The sequence below is a fragment of the Nyctereutes procyonoides genome, unplaced genomic scaffold, assembly GCF_905146905.1.
Source record: "Nyctereutes procyonoides isolate TBG_1078 unplaced genomic scaffold, NYPRO_anot_genome, whole genome shotgun sequence".
NCBI lineage: Eukaryota > Metazoa > Chordata > Mammalia > Carnivora > Canidae > Nyctereutes > Nyctereutes procyonoides.
Genome location: NW_026575142.1, coordinates 36906944 through 36927919, shown reverse-complemented (window position 1 = coordinate 36927919; position 20976 = coordinate 36906944). Strand labels below are relative to the sequence as shown.

Genomic DNA, 20976 nt, shown 5'->3' with positions numbered 1-20976 from the left:
TAAAGGATCTATCCAACAAGAGGACTTAACAATCCTCAATATATATGCCCCAAATGTGGGAGCTGCCAAATATATCAATTAATAACCAAAGTGAAGAAATACTTAGATAATAATACACTTATACTTGGTGACTTCAATCTAGCGCTTTCTACTCTCGATAGGTCTTCTAAACACAATATCTCCAAAGAAACGAGAGCTTTAAATGATACACTGGACCAGATGGATTTCACAGATATCTACAGAACTTTACATCCAAACTAACTGAATACACATTCTTCTCAAGTGCACATGGAACTTTCTCCAGAATAGACCACATACTGGGTCACAAATCGGGTCTGAACCGATACCAAAAGATTGGGATCGTCCCCTGCATATTCTCAGACCATCATGCCTTGAAATTAGAACTAAATCACAACAAGAAGTTTGGAAGGACCTCAAACACATGGAGGTTAAGGACCATCCTGCTAAGAGATGAAAGGGTCAACCAAGAAATTAAGGAAGAATTAAAAAGATTCATGGAAACTAATGAAAATGAAGATACAACTGTTCAAAATCTTTGGGATGCAGCAAAAGCAGTCCTGAGGGGGAAATACATCGCAATACAAGCATCCATTCAAAAACTGGAAAGAACTCAAATACAAAAGCTAACCTTATACCTAAAGGAGCTAGAGAAAAAAACAGCAAATAGATCCTACACCCAGCAGAAGAAGAGAGTTAATAAAGATTCGAGCAGAACTCAACGAAATCGGGACCAGAAGAACTGTGGAACAGATCAACAGAACCAGGAGTTGGTTCTTTGAAAGAATTAATAAGATAGATAAACCATTAGCCAGCCTTATTAAAAAGAAGAGAGAGAAGACTCAAATTAATAAAATCATGAATGAGAGAGGAGAGATCACTACCAACACCAAGGAAATACAAACGATTTTAAAAACATATTATGAACAGCTCTACGCCAATAAATTAGGCAATCTAGAAGAAATGGACGCATTCCTGGAAAGCCACAAACTACCAAAACTGGAACAGGAAGAAATAGAAAACCAGAACAGGCCAGTAACCAGGGAGGAAATTGAAGCAGTCATCAAAAACCTCCCAAGATACAAAGTCCAGGACCAGATGGCTTCCAGGGGAATTCTATCAAACGTTTAAAGAAGAAACCATACATTTACCCCAAAGATTCAGATGCAATGAAACGCCGGGACACCTGCACCCCGATGTTTCTAGCAGCCATGTCCACATTAGCCAAACTGTGGAAGGAGCCTCGGTGCCCATCGAAAGATGAATGGATAAAGAAGATGTGGTTTATGTATACAATGGAATATTACTCAGCAATTAGAAACGACAAATACCCACCATTTGCTTCAACGTGGATGGAACTGGAGGGTATTATGCTGAGTGAAGTAAGTCAATCGGAGAAGGACAAACAGTGTATGTTCTCATTCATTTGGGGAATATAAATAATAGTGAAAGGGAATAGAAGGGAAGGGAGAAGAAGTGTGTGGGAAATATCAGAAAGGGAGACAGAACATAAAGACTCCTAACTTTGGGAAACGAACTGGGGTGGTGGAGGGGGAGGAGGGCGTGGTGGGGGGAATGGGTAACGGGCACTGAGGGGGGCACTTGACAGGATGAGCACTGGGTGTTATTCTGTATGTTGGCAAATTGAACACCAATAAAAAATTTATTATTAAAAATAATAATAATACATATCTGTGAACAACTAGAAATCCACTAAATAAAGATTTCAAAAGTTAAAATCATTGGGGCCTAGCCCCCAAGTAAGCAGGATACCTAAACATATCAGAATCTATTCTGTCCCCCACCCAGTGTATTTTACTCTTTTTGCCTTGCTCTTTAAATAAAGAACCATAAATTTTGTAAATGATCTTAGAGATCAACATAACTTCCTTTGACTTAGGTTTTATTGATGAAAAATCAAACCCAAAAGACAAAGTGAAGTACAATCATGACATGTTAGAAAAATCATAAATAAAAAATTATAACTGATATCTACACTGTACTTAATTTCTTTATGCCAGACCCTTTTTTCTAAGTTTTTTATATACATTAAATCATTTGATTCTGATACCACCCTACTACCACCTACAAGGAAACTAAGGCTTGAGAAAGAAATTAACTTGCCATAAGTCACTTGGTTAGCATGTGATCAAAGTTCTAGATATGGGGTCTGACATAAATAGGAGTTAGGTGCATAATTAATAACAGGGTGGGGCTTTTTTTCTTTTCTTTTCTTTTCTTTTCTTGTCTTGTCTTTCTCAATAGAAGTATTTGATGGCAGAGGGACTAGAACTCCATTTTCCTAACCCCAGAGGGTTTTTTATACCCACAATCTTGCCTTCCTTGATGTCTCTTCTCATCCCTCAACCTGACCACCATTAGACAATACTGCATGTATATTTGACTAAATGCAATTCACTCCTTTTGACTTAAAAATCAGAAGCTTCCCTTGAGTCCATTCCAGCTCACAGGTAAAACTCTTTGTATTTTTATCCTCCCCAATTTCACATTAGTAGAGAAATTCTTTTGATACTAGTTAAAATAGTTTTCTGTACCTTTCAATGATTATAAATGCTAATTTATACATTTTCATAAATTTATATTTATATAGCAAAATTATTATGGTCTATTTTTCTTTTTTCTCACTATTCACTCCCTTTATTTTTTTTAAATTTTTAAAAAGTTTTTATTTATTTATTTATGATAAACAGAGAGAGAGAGAGAGGCAGAGACACAGGAAGAGGGCAAAGCAGGCTCCATGCTGGGAGCCTGACGTGGGACTTGATCCCGGGACTCCAGGATCACCAGGATCACGCCCTGGGCCAAAGGCAGGCGCTAAACCGCTGAGCCACCCAGGGATCCCCTATTCACTCCCTTCAACTGAGATCTAGACACCCAACATATTTAGATGCACTTGAATTGATATGAAAAATAAACTAATCCTCTTGAAGAAAATAAAGCAACTCTGTCTTTCATCAGTGATTCTAATATCTGTTATTGTGGTTACTATCATCACCACATCACCATCACCCCTAACAGAATACTGCAACTGTTCCCCCAGGTCAGTAAAGAGCCTGCGCTTCCAGAAACTGCCAGCTTCCCTTTCCATGAAAGGGTTTAGCATTCTTTTTTTTTTTTTTTTTTTTATGATAGTCACAGAGAGAGAGAGAGAGAGAGAGAGAGAGAGAGAGGCAGAGACACAGGCAGAGGGAGAAGCAGGCTCCATGCACCGGGAACCCGACGTGGGATTCGATCCCGAGTCTCCAGGATCGCGCCCTGGGCCAAAGGCAGGCGCCAAACCGCTGCGCCACCCAGGGATCCCAGGGTTTAGCATTCTTAACCATTTTCTTATAATTCAAGTACTCCACCTCTTCGGGATCTCTTCTTTAGAGCATTATTGAAAAGAGGGAAAACACTGCTCATATAAAGTCTTCCTAGACTCTAAAACATCAAGCTTCCAAATGTTTCTCTGATCTTAGAAGTTATAACCAGCTTACCTTGAGAAGAAAATAATGTTTATCATAAAGTCAAATAGATGAAATTTTATCAGCAATATGAATTAAGGAATCTCAATAGTATTCTTGGCTGAAAACAATCAGAATGAGGGAATAGTTTTCTAAACAAAGTGTGGGTCTTGGTAGCAAGTAATTTAAAGCAAGTAGCAAATAAGTTTTTCTAAGTTTACCGATTAACTTGACTGGGAAACTTGACTGGGAGAAAGTTTTTGGTTGCCAAGTAGGAGAGAGAACTTTCTGCCATTACATCCAAAATGGGCTTTGAGGGAATCCATTTTCTACTAAGTATCACAGAATTGCTCGCAAAGTACATGTTGCTCTAGGACTTTGTAAGAAAATGATTATTGTGCCCAAGAATCTGAACATTCCTGAAATTTTATCTAGGTGTTCATCAGAAAAAAATAAAAGGTGTGTTTTTATAGCACCTTTACCCATTTCTATAATCAGAGGTAGTGTCTGATCAAGAAGCACCAGCACATTGCACCTTGGCTTACTAACATCGGCCTTAAGTTAGAAACTATCAACTGAGAGATGTTGCTCATCTAATTTTTAAAAATGGACTGTATATCCACTTTTTCAGCCCAGAAAAGTGTATAAAATGACACAATACCCTTTGTAATAAATTCCTCCAATTTTTCCCTTTGCATTCCAGGGCTGCATAGCTGGACTTTGGGAGTTCAATCATACTTTTTCCAATACAGACTGTGAGTATCTATGAACTCTTTCAAGCCAATCTCGGCACTCTGCCATGAGGTTCACTGACAGGTTACTTTAGGGACCCATAAGCAACAGAGTCAGGCTTACAAAGCAGTTACCAAAGCAGTATTCAACAGGTTTTGGGATTCAAAATGAAGTTATAAACACTAAAGATGTTATTCTCTAGAATCCCTTTTTCTTCCATTTCCAAAAATTGTAAAAAGATTTCCACTGCAGAATTTTCAGCAGTGTCTCTGGTGATTTTTGTTTTAAAGTCTACTGTAACACATCTATTCATCCATGTGTTTATTCTCGTTTGCTCTATCCCCAGTAGTGTACTTGCAAAAGCAGCAGCACACCAACTCGATGAGCTCCTTTCCATTTTCTGCCCGGGAACTTTTAACAGCAGGTATGAAAAATTTGAGCCTGAAAGATGTTGGGTGTAGAGAAAAGAAGCACGGACAGAGCTGTTTTCTGCGAACATGGCTCACAGGTTGATTTTTCAGAGCAGCCAGATGTCCCCATGGGGCAGGACTACCTACATTTAAAAGATTCCTGTACAATGTCATCAGAATCATGTTGTTCTCACTTTCTCTTGAAGAGTACCTAAAGGAAAAAAAGAAGAAAAAAATATATATATGGTATGGTTACCTACTGGAAAAGATTCTAATTCAAGAACATACCTCATTCAACAAAAACGACCAGTACTTATGAAATACGGGTCTGTATCTAAAAATTGAGCAGAGTCCGCACTGGGTTCTAAGCACCAGGACAGGACACCAGGGACTTCGATCCCCACATCCTAAAGCCTAGAGATGCCTGGTACCTGGTAACGACACTAACTTCAGGCACAAGTGCAGTCGTCCAGCCCCGAGGATGCTCCCACCCGCGGGCTGCACGTGACTCGGGAAGCACGAGGGGACCACGTCGGGCCACCCACCCGGGTCCGGCGCAGGAGCTCAGCCTCCGCCTGCGCGTCTTCACGGCCTGCGCGCTGCCTGTTCGTTCAGCAAACCAGCGCTGTTGCTCAAGGGCGGACCTAAGGAAAAAGGTGGCTGCAGACACTGATGGTTCTCTGGGTAGCGCGGCCAGGTTTCGCGCAGGTCGAGGGGGAGGGGCGCTCCGAGGTACCCCAGCAAGCAGGGGTCGCCCCAAGTTAGAAAAACGTCAGCCTCGGCCAACAGGGGAAAGAGGAGGAGACTGGACCGCGCGTGGGGCCGAGGCGGCGGCCAGTCCGGCCCCGGAGACGCAGGGAGGGCCCCCAGCCCAGGCCCGGCACCCAAGGGCACCCGAGCCCGCGCCGGGAGAGGAGCCCCCGCGGCCGCCGCACCCCGACCCCCACGTCCCGCGGCCGCGTGTCCCGAGCGTCCCGAGCGTCCCGGACCCCGCAGCCGCCCAGGCACCGCCCACACGCGGAGCGCGCTGTGATTGGCTCCCGCTCCCCTCGGGTCACGGGCCCGGATTCTTATTGGTCCCGGGCGCCGAGCGGGCGTCCCGCGAGATGTGCGCAGGCGCGGCGGTGGGGCCCGCCGGCTCCGCGCTGGCCCCGGGCGTCTCCGTGGGCGGTTCGCCGGGCGGAGGGTCGGCTCCCCTCGGCCCGGGGGTCCTCTCGCGGGTGTGTCGGGAGCCTGGGCCCCGGGGCGCCGACCCCGCAGGTCCCTGTGGGCCCGCGGGGCCGCCGGGAGGGGGTGCTGCTCCCGGGCCTCTCCGCGTGCGCGGGCCCTGCGGGGGCCGGGGGGCCGCACAGCTGCTTGGTGCGGAGGGTGGGGCTGCGGGGGGTGCGGGGGGTGGGGCTGGAGGTGGTGGGGGTACGGGGGGGCGGTGGACCTGCGGGGCGGTGGGGGGGCCTGCGGGGGTGGGGGACCTGGAGGGCTGGTGGTGGGGCTGCCGGAGGTGGTGGGGCTGCCGGGGTGGTGGGCTGCCGGGTTGGGGCCGGGTGGGGGGCTGGGGGTGGTGATGAGGGGCCTGCGAGGGGGGTGGGAGGCCTGGGAGTAGTGGGGGGCCTGGGGCTGGCGGGGGCCTGCGGGGCGGTGGGCTGCGGGGGGGGCCTGGGGGCTGGCGGGGCCTGCGGGGCGGTGGGCTGCGGGGCCTGGGGGCTGGCGGGGCCTGCGGGCGGTGGGCTGCGGGGCCTGGGGCTGGCGGGGCCTGCGGGGCGGTGGGCTGCGGGGCCTGGGGGCTGGCGGGGGCCTGCGGGGCGGTGGGCTGCGGGGGCCTGGGGGCTGGCGGGGGCTGCGGGGCGGTGGGCTGCGGGGGGCGGGCCTGGGGGCTGGCGGGGGCCTGCGGGGCGGTGGGCTGCGGGGGGGGGGCCTGGGGGCTGGCGGGGGCCTGCGGGGCGGTGGGCTGCGGGGGGGGGCCTGGGGGCTGGCGGGGCCTGCGGGGCGGTGGGCTGCGGGGGCCTGGGGGCTGGCGGGGGCCTGCGGGGCGGTGGGCTGCGGGGGGGGGCCTGGGGGCTGGCGGGGGCCTGCGGGGCGGTGGGCTGCGGGGGGGGCCTGGGGCTGGCGGGGGCCTGCGGGGCGGTGGGCTGCGGGGGGGGGGCCTGGGGGCTGGCGGGGCCTGCGGGGCGGTGGGCTGCGGGGGGGGGCCCTGGGGGCTGGCGGGGGCCTGCGGGGCGGTGGGCTGCGGGGGGGCCTGGGGGCTGGCGGGGGCCTGCGGGGCGGTGGGCTGCGGGGGGGGGCCTGGGGGCTGGCGGGGGCCTGCGGGGCGGTGGGCTGCGGGGGGGCCTGGGGGCTGGCGGGGGCCTGCGGGGCGGTGGGCTGCGGGGGGGCCTGGGGGCTGGCGGGGGCCTGCGGGGCGGTGGGCTGCGGGGGCTGGGGCTGGGGGGGCCTGGGGGCTGGCGGGGGCCTGCGGGGCGGTGGGCTGCGGGGGGGCGGGCCTGGGGGCTGGCGGGGGCCTGCGGGGCGGTGGGCTGCGGGGGGGGGGCCTGGGGGCTGGCGGGGGCCTGCGGGGCGGTGGGCTGCGGGGGGGGGGCCTGGGGGCTGGCGGGGCCTGCGGGGCGGTGGGCTGCGGGGGCCTGGGGGCTGGCGGGGCCTGCGGGGCGGTGGGCTGCGGGGGGGGGGCCTGGGGGCTGGCGGGGCCTGCGGGGCGGTGGGCTGCGGGGGGGCCTGGGGGCTGGCGGGGGCCTGCGGGGCGGTGGGCTGCGGGGGGGGGCCTGGGGGCTGGCGGGGCCTGCGGGGCGGTGGGCTGCGGGGGGGGGGCCTGGGGGCTGGCGGGGGCCTGCGGGGCGGTGGGCTGCGGGGGGGGCCTGGGGGCTGGCGGGGGCCTGCGGGGCGGTGGGCTGCGGGGGGGGGCCTGGGGGCTGGCGGGGGCCTGCGGGGCGGTGGGCTGCGGGGGGGGCCTGGGGGCTGGCGGGGGCCTGCGGGGCGGTGGGCTGCGGGGGGGCCTGGGGGCTGGCGGGGGCCTGCGGGGCGGTGGGCTGCGGGGGCCTGGGGGCTGGCGGGGGCCTGCGGGGCGGTGGGCTGCGGGGCTGGGGCTGGCGGGGCCTGCGGGGCGGTGGGCTGCGGGGGCCTGGGGCTGGCGGGGGCCTGCGGGGCGGTGGGCTGCGGGGGGCGGGCCTGGGGGCTGGCGGGGGCCTGCGGGGCGGTGGGCTGCGGGGGGGGCCTGGGGGCTGGCGGGGGCCTGCGGGGCGGTGGGCTGCGGGGGGGGGCCTGGGGCTGGCGGGGCCTGCGGGGCGGTGGGCTGCGGGGGGGGGGGCCCTGGGGGCTGGCGGGGGCCTGCGGGGCGGTGGGCTGCGGGGGGGCCTGGGGGCTGGCGGGGGCCTGCGGGGCGGTGGGCTGCGGGGGGCCCTTCCACTCGTCGGCGGCGGCGGAGGGCAGTGATGGGAGTTAGCGGCCGCGGAAGCTCGCACCGGAGCCCTCACAGCACGGGTGAGGCTGTATTGCCCTTTCTGCGTTCTCTGTAGAGAGCGACAGTGTCCTGCATTCGTTCTGCTCCAGGTGCCTAGGAACAGAATTCAGTTCCATGTATTGAGTGATTTTTTTGTTTTTAATGTGTTGTTCAACATGATGATTGTACCAGTTATTTTCTTTAAGACTTAATCTGCTTTTAGTCAGGCGTCCAGAGGAGCATAAACTTAGTTCCAACTCCTCCTGGAAAAGCCTAAATTATGTTTTTGAGTTTCAGCCTAAACCTTTCTTTGTGACTCTTACCCGACACTCCCCAAGATACAGGCGCCGTGATGAGTATGAGAGTTCTGTGAAAGAGCTTTATTTCAGTCTTGATTATCTGCTGTGGAAAAGCAGAATTGTTAGGACATGTTTCAAATAGTTTTCAGCAAAAATAGCCTCACTCTTGGAGAGTAGAGGCGAGCTCATTTGTGTACTGTGATTACTTCGTTCAGCGTTAGAATGGAAGATCCATCAAGAAACCTGTGCATTTTAATTGAATTTTTCTTAATTTAAAGATTTTACTTATTCACAAGAGGCACAGAGAGAGAGGCAGAGACACAGGCAGAGGGAGAAGCAGGCTCCTGCAGGGAGCCCAATATGGGACTCGATCCCAGGTCTCCAGGATCACTCCCTGAGCCACCAGTAGAAGCTCAACTGCTGAGCAACCCAGGTGCCCCCCAATTTTTTTCATTACCATGTGGCTTATAACAAGCAAAGTCTCCTGGCATGCTATGACAATTTTTAAGACTTTCCTTAAGGAATGGTCACTTGTGATCTCATGCTTACGTCTTTGCTAGTGAGGAGCTGTTTCTCCAGTCTCTGGATGTCTGTTCCTACTATTCATCTGATGCCTGGTTCTTAATCAGGGCAAGTCGTCCAATTTTTCATGGGAGCCTTTATAAATTATACATGTCTAAGTCCTACCTTCCTAGAGAATCCAATTCAGTACCTTTACTGTGGAACCCAAAGCCTTTGCATTATTTTGATAAGCATTTAGGGTTGAGGACCAGTGGTGTAAGTTAGTGCAGGGAATTTGCCTCCTGCTCTTTCCTGCTAATCATGTGACTTTGAATCCATGCTTAATTTCGCATGTCACGTAAAGTAATTATTAACGAGATACTTGGCCCATGAGAGACCACTGGAATGGGACCTAAAATTGCTTATGAATGTACATGTTTCTTACCAAAGGAGTTAGTGGGGAAATAGGCAAGGAGAGAGTGGTAGTAAATCTGGGCTTGAAAGTGTAGGTACACGTGCTGCTGTGGTGTTCTGGTGGCTTCCCTGGACTGTTGTCCAGTCAAGCCTCTGCAAAAGTTACCACCGGCGGATACATAGGACCTACAGCAGTTTCATGGTCTACATTGATCCAGTTGTCTTTAGATTTCCACACTGTACCATTTTAGACATTTCAGGCTCCAACAGCCAGCAGACGCTTGTGTACCACAGATGATCTGTGAGCCACTACATCACCCACAATACTTCAAAACTTATCCCATCAACACTCCTCCAACACGGATGCCAGGAGAAATATGTCTTAGGAAGACAGTGGTCAGCTGAGTTAAATGTTGCCAAGATACGGATTTGGCAACTCTCAGGCACTGGAGACTTGGGAAGGCGAGTTTTAGCAGAGGAGGGATAAACATCAGAGGGGATGAGAAGGTAAATCATACAAAACACTTTGCAAAGTACTTTGCTAAGAGGTGGCAGGTTAAAATCAAATCCATTTATTCACGCATACAAAATACCAGGCACCGTTAATGAGTTAGGAGAAAAAATGGGGCTAGGCAGGGCTAGGTAGGGGGCCACAGAAGTAGGCTCACAAAAATCCCAAAAATGTTGAAGTGTAAGGAAACCAGGGAATAAGCCAGACCAACCTGCCCTAAGGTAACCAACAAAATCATGGGACTCTAAAAAGGGAGTGGCTCAGGTTGTGATCCCAGGGTCCAGGATCCCACATCGGGCTCCCTGCAGGAGCCTGCTTCTTCCCCTGCCTGTCTCTGCCCCTCTCTCTCTCTCTCTCTCTCTCTCTCTCTCTCTCTCTCTGTCTCTCATGAATAAATAAAATCTTTAAAAAAATAAAAAGGGAGTAAGCCATTAAAGATGTTATCACTAGTCCCTACTCAATGGTGATATAAATGGAGATATTAAAAAGGATTAGGTTCCCTGAATTAGGCTTTCAGTGAAAGATGAACCCTACAAGCCTTCAGTGGCAACCCTGTCCGGACTCCTCTCACTTCTGAGAGCTTCCTCTAACTTTGCTTAATAAACTTCTAACCCTTTACTCACTCTCCTGTGTCCACGAGATTCATTCTTTGACTCCTTGAGACAAGAACCAAGGTCTCCCATGTCATCAGGATATTGTGGGATACAACGATACACATGGTATGTGTCCTACCCTCAAGGAGCGAAGTTACAAAACACTTAGGGCAGTGTTTTTTGGAGGGGCTGCCAGAACTCAAAGTAGAGGCCCTTTACCCTGTCTTAAGACCCAAGACATGTGAAACCACTAAGAAAAGGGCGAGACATCAGGGCATCTGGGTGGCTCAGTCGGCGAAGTGCCTGACACTTGATTTTGGCTCAGGTCCATCCAGATCTCAGGGTTAGGAGACTGAGCTCCTGAGTTTGGCTCCATGCTTAGCAGGGTATCTACCTAGGATTCCCTCCTCCTCCCTCGGCCCCTCCGCCCACCGCTCCCACACACACTCTAGAAAAAAAGAAAAAGGAATAAATGAAAAGGGTCAAGCACATATACGTCCTCAATGCGTCTATTAAGAGGTATAGCAACATTTACATAGCACATATACTGTATTAAACATAATTCAAGTCATTAAATCTTTACACTCGTGGCATTACTCCCATTTACAGATGAAACTGAGGCATAGAGACCTAGGTGCCAAAGGTCTCAGGGCTCATAAGCGGCCAAGCCAGTGTTTGTATCTGTGCAGTCTGGATTGAGTCTCATTTCCCTGCGAGAGTGTGTGTGCTTGTGTGCAAATATAATCACTGATGGCTTTTCCTAGCGATGCATCAAGCTGAGAGCTAAAACCGGGAAGTTTTCCAAGCTGAGGGGCAAGAGTGAAAAGGCATTAAAGGTGTAAGAAAGCTTGATACTTTGAAGATGAGTAAGTCCTAAATGTGCCTTGAGAGATGAGGGAAGGGAGTGGGAGCCAGAGAGGAGGGGACAGGCTAACTCGATCCAGGCCCCAAAGTCCTTAGACTCCTATTAGATAAATGAGGTTTCATCCCAGAGCCAGTAAATGGGAAGTTTCTGAAAGACTTTAAGTAAGGGCAGGGCTTGATCAGATTTGCATTTTCAAACCTTCTCTGTGACTGCAGGCCTAAGGGTGTGGGGGAGGAGGAGTGGAGAAACTGGATAGGAAAGGGTCCTTTTTCCAAAGAAGGCCTGGAAAGAAGTCAAGTGGTGATCTTGGAGACAGCAAGAGACAGTTTAGTCAGTTAAGGAGGCTTTGGTAAAAGATTTGTGGTAAGAATCTTTGCATCCTCAAATATTCCTTTCTTTTCTTCTCTAGGTGATAAATAGCCAAGGATTTAAATGATGGAAAGTCGGAGCTGGAGAACTAGAACACTGAAAATGCTGACCACTTAAAGAAATCGGTATCTTCAGGACATTAGGTCAGAAAACCAGAAATTAAAGGAAGGAAAGAGGGCTTTTTGGCTCAGAAACTCTGTAACCAAAACTCTGAAACTCCATTTTCCTGAAGCTAAGACTTTGTTTTGTATGTATTTGTCTGGAGGCAGGGTTGGTAAACACTGAATGACATGAAAAGAAACCCTGATCTGATATGACATGGCACCTGTCAGGCAGGTCCCTTCCTGTGTCTCTGACCCTACCCCCCCACCTGACCCCTATCCCCCTGCCCCGCCCTGCCCTGCTGCTCGAAGGCCCCTGAGCTAAGAGACAGCTCTCACTCCTGCATCAGCACCTCCCTGGGGCTGCCTGTACTTCCTGGAGGACCTGGCAGGGTCCTTGACCAATTCACAGGGAATCCGTATCCCTATCTATATATGTAAAGGCTTCCTGGTGTGACATAGATACCAGCATTGACTGGGTAGGGACTTAACTCTGTGAACTTACACTACCAAAATTATGTTGATAACTTAAAAATAATTTAGAATTCTTAGGAGGAGTCTCCTTCATTATATATTGAATTTTGGGATTACTGCATTTAAATGCACATGTACAGCATAGCAGATTATGTTTTAATATAACTTTCAAACAATTATTATCAAAGCTGTGTTTCTGATAATATTTTAAAGTGCTTATAAAGTTCAGGTTTTATGAGGCTGCAAATGTGTATTTTGAAATTTCGTTGTGATTTTTTTTAATGTTCACTTTTAACATGGATTTAGGTTGATGAAACTGACATTGTCAAATTTTACACTTTATATGGTTTTAAGGCAGGTATGAAACAATGCACATATGCTTGGTAATAAATGGATTTTCTTTTATTGATTACTTAAAACACCCTTTACAAGTGTTTTGGGATGAGTTCAGCAAAGAAGCTAATGCGTCAAAAAATGAAGTAACTTGTCTGAATACACAGCGCTGGTTATGGGAGAAGGGAAAACACAAATTTAGGGTTTAGTCCCACTCTACTGGGCTGTGCTGCCTGTGGGAACAGGTTACCTGGGAGTTCTTCTATTTAAGGCCTAAGGGTTATAAATGGTCTTCAAGCCTGCTGGTATTCAAAATACCTTCACTCCATTTCCTCCTGAAATGAAAACAATTCTATGTAGTATTCTAACTTAGCAATAAGTGTCAGAAATAATAATGTTTGTTAAATGTTTATAGGATTTATTTCAAAGAGCTATTTTGTAAACATTAATTTTTTAAATGAACTCTTTTTTTTCCCCATTGTTCCACTCTATTTGCTAACTTTATTCCAGGAGTCCCTGAAGTCATGTTCAGAGCCCTGTGTGTTATCTGTCAAGGCTAAAGCTTTAAATAGGTAATAAGAAAGCAATAGAGTCTATGTGGAAAAGCACTGAGTGAGAAAGTTGGGGATGTGGGTTAGTATGGATCAGGAATGGGCTCGTCAGCCTTTTGAATTATTTTATTTTAATTCTAAGGGTGAATTCTAAATTCTTATCCTGATGGGGGCATGTTACTGAAGGGGGTAAAGTAAAAGCAATGGTGTTACATGAGCAGTGATGTTAATCCATGTTAAAAGTGAACATTACAGTGATGTTACATGGAGGACTATTAATCAAGGAAAGGTGTTACTACTTGAACCAAGCAGTGATAGGGATAGGAGTGACGGAGGGAGGAAGGGGCAGATTTTTGAGATAATTAGTTATTCCTATCAGAATATCTAATTAAGAAATGTGGAGTTCAAGCCTCACATTGGACTCCATGCTGGACATGGAGCCTACATTAAAATGTGTGTGTGTGTGTGTGTGTGTGTGTGATATATATATATATATATATATATATATATATATATATCAAACAACCCAGTCCTTTGGTGGGGGTGGGGGATGGTAAAAACAAATGGTGTAGCTGTTCACTAAAAACAAATAGCAGGCAGGATATATTTTGTCAGATTCGTAAATTTTGTCTCCAAATATCCATATGCCTTCCCTCTTTCCTTTATTAAATTTCTGGTCAGATTTCACTGTGTCAGAGAAGATTCCTTGAACACCAGTGATGGAGATGTTGTTTACTCATGGGACACCCATGAATGAGCTCCCCTAATTTCTCAGCCCTCTTGCAGTAGGAGGGAGCACGACACTAGTCCAGCCAATTGGGTATGGAGACTTAAAGGTCACACATGACCCTGTGGTTGGTGTCTACCACTGCAGCAGCTATGGAGGGACGATGGGGATATCCCGTCCCAGGCGGTATGATCTCCATTTATCTCTGTCCCTGAATGAATCAGTAGAGCAGAGCCCACTGCTGACTCATGGTGGACAGAGAGTGTGAATAAGAAATGAACTTTTGTCATGCTAAGCAAGTGAGCTTCAGGGGTTAATTTGTCAGCACAGCATACCCAACCTAAGCTAACACATGGTTCTGAGTACACAAGCAGCCCCACTCCCCTGCTGCCTGTCGGTCTCTTTACCCTGCCGCAGTGTCCCGTGTTGTACTCATCACCACCTGACAGGTGTTCCCCTGTCTTCCTGCATCACCTCCTCCCACTCCCCACCCCCGCTAAACCTTCAGCTCCTGGCCAGGCCAAAAGCCATGTTGCATGAATAAAGCTGCTACTTCTATTTGCAATTTACTAGAGACAAGGATATACTGCATCAAGTTTTGTCTGTGTTGTAACAATTCTCAGTTGGGGTGAGTTTATACTTTTGGAAACTGGCTTTGTATTTTTTAAGCTAAACACAAAGTATTATTTAGCAGAAATGTCTTCCTTAACATCCTTGAGTTTGCGGCAAGTACGTAGTAACAGGTATGGAAAGTAGTGCAGGAAAAGTCATCTGGCCAGATGTAATCTTCATTACGCTGGACTCTAAGGACCCTACAGGAGATTTGTGCAGAGATGTGAAAATGGGATTTCTCTTTCTGCTTCAGAGCTGTTCCAGGTGTTACTTACTCCACCACCTATTTTTTGCCCTCTCTTAACCCTGGAAGTTACCTCTATTCCCTTCTACGAGGACTTTCTGAATAAGAGATTTACGGATACCAGTATGCATGGGAAGGAACTGAAGGCAAAAATCAACAGTCATTTTACTTTGAAAATGTCCAAGTAAGTGATACTAAATGATAACTGAGCACTAGGATTTTTATAACTTCCTGTGGTCATCCTAACAGCATCGTATTTGGAGATTTTGCAGATGACACTGGTCTAAGATTCACTGGTCGTGAGAGGGGTGAACCTCCCTGACTCTGAATGGTAACCCTGGTGGGAGCACCGCATTACGGACAAAGAATGCAGATAGCAAGTACTTGGATGCTGTCTTTCTATGTGCCAACATAAGCTTTTTATTTAAGTTTTAAAACACTATGAACTGCAAGTTGTAAATTTTTGTTTGGAAAGTACAAATTTTCGTTCAAACATGAAATATTTTTCTAAAATTATTTTTCTGAATTTGAATAAAAATTTTAAATTGAAATCTTTTTGTTATTTTAAACATGAATGAATCAAGAAAATAATGGTTATATACATGATTATTACCTGCTATTACATACTCTCCTTGTATATTGAGAGAGTGTTGATTGTCATGCTCTGGGGACCAGATCTGCCAGATTTTTGGTCAGGAGGTTTGGGGGATGAGAGGTTTGTTACTTATCCAAAGTAACAAGTGAGTTTGAGGAGATGGCCAGTTAGATTGAGAAAAGGGATGCGCTGGAGAACATTGAAGTGTTTCAAGGGGAATGCAGGTGGCAATGGATCCATCCCTATCCATACATAAGGTAAGAGGCAGGTTATCTGTGGAAGTTAACAAAATGCAGGTCACGGGGGCTGAGGAGCAGCTTCCGTGGAGTGGCAGGCACAGAGCCCGACTAGAGTGTTGTTTGTTTGTTTTAAAGATTTTATTTATTTATTCATCACACACACACACACACACACACACACACACACAGCACAGGCACAGCACAGCAGAGGCAGAGGCAGAGGCAGAGACAGAAGCAGGCTCCATGCAGGGAGCCCGACATGGGACAAGATCCTGGGTCTCTACGATCATGCCCTGAGCCGAAGGCGGCACTAAACTGCTGAGCCACCCGGGCTGCCCTAGAGTGGTTTTAAAAGGGATGTGGTGAGAATGGGTGTCCTCATTACTGTAGGTCACTACTGTAGGCTTGAGTGCTGGAGGTCAAGGTCAAGACCCTGAAAGTCAATAAACAGAGCTTGATAAAAGAATAATGAATACAGCAAGTAGAAGGAAGAAGATAATGAGGAAAAATTAGGCAATGAAAGTAGAAAACAATTTGAGGTTAATCAATACAACCCAAATCTGTGTTCTTTGTAATGATTAATGAAGACATGAAAAAAAAAAAGAGAAGCAATAAGCATGATCAAAATAGAAGATGTAACTGGAGATACAAGAATTTTTTTTATAAAAAAAATTAAAAAAAAGAATTTTGTTTATATCTAGAAGAATATACATTGCTTGATATGATTTATTGGCCCCATTTCTACATCTTGGTGATATACAGGAAAAATCCTGAGGTCTGGAGTCAGAAAACTTAGGAGCCATGGCTGCTTGAAGGCTCTGGAGCATGTGGACATACACATCAAAATAGCTTATTACCTCAGAACCATAAAAGTAAATACTATAAATGTATTTGAAATACTTCAGCCAATTTGGTAAAGTCCCCACTCGAATAGGAACATTAACACAATTGGTTCTAAAAGTCCTGTTGCAAATACATACTGATATTAAATCAATTCCAGATTTTCATCCATATTTATCTAATGTGGCCATTATCCAAATAATGGGTATCTTTGACATCCCGCAGATATCCTCGACTATAGGATTTGATGGGTTTTCTCAGGACAGGAAATATTTTAAAAGGATTTGATAGAGCAAGACAATGTTAAAGTAGATGAACTTAAGTCTGACCAATCTATCTTTTGCATTGCAACAGTGTGATCACTTTAGTATGATTAGTGGCAAAGCCAGAGAAGAAAAGACCCACCTGAGATTCTGGAAGGGGGTGCAGCGGCTGATGTTTGCCTGGTCTACCCAGTTCAACGCCCCTGATCAAGGGAGCTAAAACACTGTGCCAAATGTTTAGGTTGAAAACTAACAAAAACAGCCCCTAATATTGGCAACTGATCTGAAGATCATAATTAGACCTCAGTGTTGTTACAAGATAGTCTGAGGCCCACATCTAGACGGTGCTTCTCTCCACTTGGACATCGATGATCACAGAGTATTGACGAGGTCACTGTGTGACATGAACCACCAAACATGGCTCTCACTCACTGAAAGGGTGTTAAGGACTCTGCCATCTACAGCTTTTTCTCACACTGGTGTTCCTCCCTGTAGGTAGGATTTGTCAAGATACCAGTTATAGTATCACCCCAGCTTCGTGACACCATCCAATCTAGGGCAAACTCCACTTCCTTAGATCTTCCACCAAATGCTGCAACCAAAGATCCAATTCTCTAGTAAGTTCTTTCTTACACCCCCTGCGGGGAGCACCCCGTGGCTCATTATAATGTACATTCTGCCTCATTTCATGGAGTAATTAAGCCTGTTTACATACAAGTGTATTTCCGGTAGGCTTTTGCTAAAGGACATTAATAGTGTATATTATCACTGAATCTTTACAGCAGTTCTGTGGTTAATTATTCTTGTTCTCCAGATAAGGAAGCCTAAGCTCAGCAAGCTTAAGTATCTTGATCAAGTTGGTGTGGGTAGTAGTAAATGACACAGCAGATTTCAAAGTCAGATCTGCTATGCTCCAGATCCGATGGCCTTTAAAACATAAGATCTTAAAATCATTATAATATTGTATAAACACAAATATTAAATGCTACATATTTGTAAATTATGGCATGTAGTAAAATGAACACCCATGAGGTCACTTCCCAACTTCAGAACAGAGGATCATGAGATCTATCACTGCAGCTACTTGGAGGCTCCTTCTTATCCCATCCCCTTCTTTCATCACCACAGGAAACCAGTAACCTGAGTATTATGTTTATCATTACCTTTCTTCTTTTCTTTCTTTCTTAAATTTTTTTAAGGATTTATGGAAAAATTTCAGGTACAGCACAAGGAACTTTCTTCTGAATCATTTGAGAATGTTACCAACCAGATCCCCCATTAGTGTGCATTTCCTATAAACAAGAACACTCTCCTGCTTAACTGCAATGCAACCATGAACCTCATGAAATTAATGTTGATGCTTTACTACCTTCGAATCCTCAATCTCCATTCAATCTTTACAGATTGTTCCAGTAATGTCCTTCATAGTGAAAGGAATCAGTTCAGAATCTTACATTACCTTTGGTTGTCATGGCTCTTTAGGCTCCTTTGGTCTAGAATATTTCCATGACCTTTCCTTGACTTTCATGGGGACAGTTTTGAAGATTGCAGGCCTGTTATTTTGTGAACCTTTTCTCAAGTTAAATTGGATATTTCCTATAGATTAAGTTCCAGTTATGTATCTTTGATGGGAATGTCATAAAATGATTACTATATTGTACTGTCTGCCTCTCTCTTCCTCTGCCTCTGCTCTTCCACTCGTGGGCTCTCTCTCTCTCAAATAAATAAATAAATCTTTTAAAATTGTATATTATGAAGAGTTATGTTTTATAAACCATAATTACTGGTATATATAAATATGATGGACTTTTCTGAATTAATCTTATATATCTAGCAAACTTGGTCATCAGTTCTAATACTTCATCTACAGATTATTTATGCTTAACCCATAGAAAAACATTGCATGTAAATGAGTTATATTTCTTGCTTACCAATATTCACATACATTATATTTCTCTAATTTTTGTTTGTGATGTTACAGCATTGTGTATAGCTCCAGTAACAATGAATATTAATGGTAATGGTAAGTATGTATATCTAATTTCTGATTTGAAATATTTCTGATGTTATATCATCAAGAATGTTGTTTTCAATAAATACTTGATAGATTTTATCAGATAAGTAGATTCTAATCAATTCCTGGACTAGGATTATATATCTTAGCAAAGTCATGAATAGGTACCAAATACTATTTTTCAATCTGTTGAAATAACCATGTTTTTTCTCCTTTTAATCAGTTCATCTATAAATGTCATTTCTAGATATTTCTGGTTATAAATTTGCATTCCAAGTAAAAAAAAATCAGTTCTTTTTTTTTTTCTTTCTTTCTTTTTTTTTTGTAATAGATTCTGGGAGTTATTTTGATAAGTTTTGTATTGAATGTTTACAACTTTATTCAAGAATGAGACTGACCTGAATTTTTTTTTCTCATTCTGTTCCTGCCTAGTATCAAGTTTATTACCTCATATGAGCTGATTCAGGGAGTGCAACCTGTTAACTTAAATTTTCGGAGGAGTTTGCATGATATTTTACTGATCTATTGTAATGATCTATTCTTTGAAAGTTTGGTAGAACTAAAAACTATCTCTGCCTGGAATTATTTTACTTATGGAAATACTTGGAACCACTTATCTAGTTTTGCTTTGTTTTGTTTTTAATGGTTACATAACCATTCAGGCTTTCTGTTTCTTTTTGAGTTAGTTTCGGTACATAATTGTGTGGAAAAGTTACTGTAGCAGGCCTGAGATTGCTATCCTAGCAAAGAAAAGCTTGCTTGGAAGATTGATCATTGGTTGTCATCAGAAACAAGGATTTGGGGAGGATTTCCCTCATTCTACAAACTGTTCAGAGTGGCTGATTGTACCCAAGCTGTTTGTAGAAACGGTGGGGTTCAGTTGCACGCCTGCCCTCCTTCAGGGAGTCTGGAATTTTGGTTTGTGCCAGGTAGAGTGCCAATGTGACGAGCAGCAATTGCAAACCTTGGGCGTCGGGTCTCTCCTAAGCTCCTCTGATGGGCAGCAATTCACCCGTGTTGTCACATCTCCACTCTAGAGGAATGAACCACTTCCTGTGTGGCTCCACTGGGAGAAGACTCTGGAAGTTTGTGTCTGGCTGCCTCCTGACTTCACCTTCTGCTGATTTTGCTAAAATAAATTCTAGCCAGGAGTATGGCTGTATGCTGAATCCTGCAAGTCCTTCTAGCAAACCGTCAACGCCGAGGGGGGTCTTGGGACCCTCAGATCAGTAATATCTTCTTAGACACTTTTCCATTTAATCTACAGTTTCTCATTTACTGTTGTATGAGTGTTCATAGCAAACATATATGATCTTTTTAATTCCTTTTTGTATATAAATGTTCCTTTTGTATTAAATGTTTCATATTTAGTATAATTCTATTTGTTTTTTGTTTTTGTTTTGGTTTGTTTCCTAATGCTTCTACACAGTTTATTCATTTTCTTCAGTCTCTTTAAAGAAACTTCTTTGAGTTGTTGGTCCTCTCTATGGTGTCTTTGTCTCCTATTTCATTGCTGTTTGCTTGTATTTTCCATTTCCTTCCCTTTTCTTTGGCCTTATTCTTCTGTTTTTTAAAATCTAGCTTAAAGACACTTAGGTCATTAATTGTCAGATTTTTCTTTTCTGACATGAATATTTTAAACTATACATTTGCCTCTAAGTACTCCTTTTAACATTTTCCACCAGTTCTGATTTGTGATTTTTTTTATTACTGTTGAGTTATTAAAGTTTGCATCCTTATTTCTTCCTGGGCCCAGTAAATATTTAGAAGTGTATGTTCCAATGTCTACATATATGAGATATTTTTTACATTTTATGTAATTAAACTCTTATTTAAGTTACAAAACTTTTAGAGACTAAGCATATATAATACCAGTTCTCTGAGATTTTCTGTAATCTAATTTATTGTCAATCTTTTTATTTTAAGCTTCAAGCATGTTTATGAGTACTCACTATTAGTCAGGGGACAGACAGTTCTGTATATACCTATTGAGTCAAACATTAATTATGTTATTGAAATCTGTAGTTTGTCTAAATTTTGGAGTATTTAACCTATAAATGATTAAAATACATGTTCTATTTCCCACTAATAGTATATTGTTTTAAATCTCTGTAGTTGTCTGACTCCAGAGCTTTATCTCCCAAGAACGTCCCTGATACCAAGGGATTGGACCATGGGGAAACACTGCATTTGGCATGTTTATCACCATCCCCCCAAACACTCTTCTTAAGTTTAGGCTCACTTTTCCTTTTTCCTTTTCTGAAAGGATGTGGGGATGGTGGTGACAGGGAACCTGCTTAGGGCAAGTTTAGTGTGGTAGATTGATTTTTGGTTTTAAATCTTTGCTCTGGAGAATGGCCTTACTTACAATAGTCAGAGT

The 20976-nt window shown here is 45.8% G+C and overlaps 1 long non-coding RNA gene across 2 annotated transcripts; it reads left to right on the top strand.

Annotated features, from left to right (window-relative positions):
* Positions 1-8026: 8026 nt before the first annotated feature.
* Positions 8027-15086, top strand: LOC129498346 (uncharacterized). 2 transcript variants are annotated; one of them, XR_008662109.1, is made up of 3 exons: positions 8027-8092; positions 11644-11746; positions 14655-15086. It is a non-coding gene; the product is annotated as an uncharacterized LOC129498346 (long non-coding RNA). The 2 variants fall into 2 exon arrangements; XR_008662110.1 differs by lacking the exon at positions 8027-8092 and adding an exon at positions 8100-8161.
* The last annotated feature ends 5890 nt before the right edge of the window (positions 15087-20976 follow it).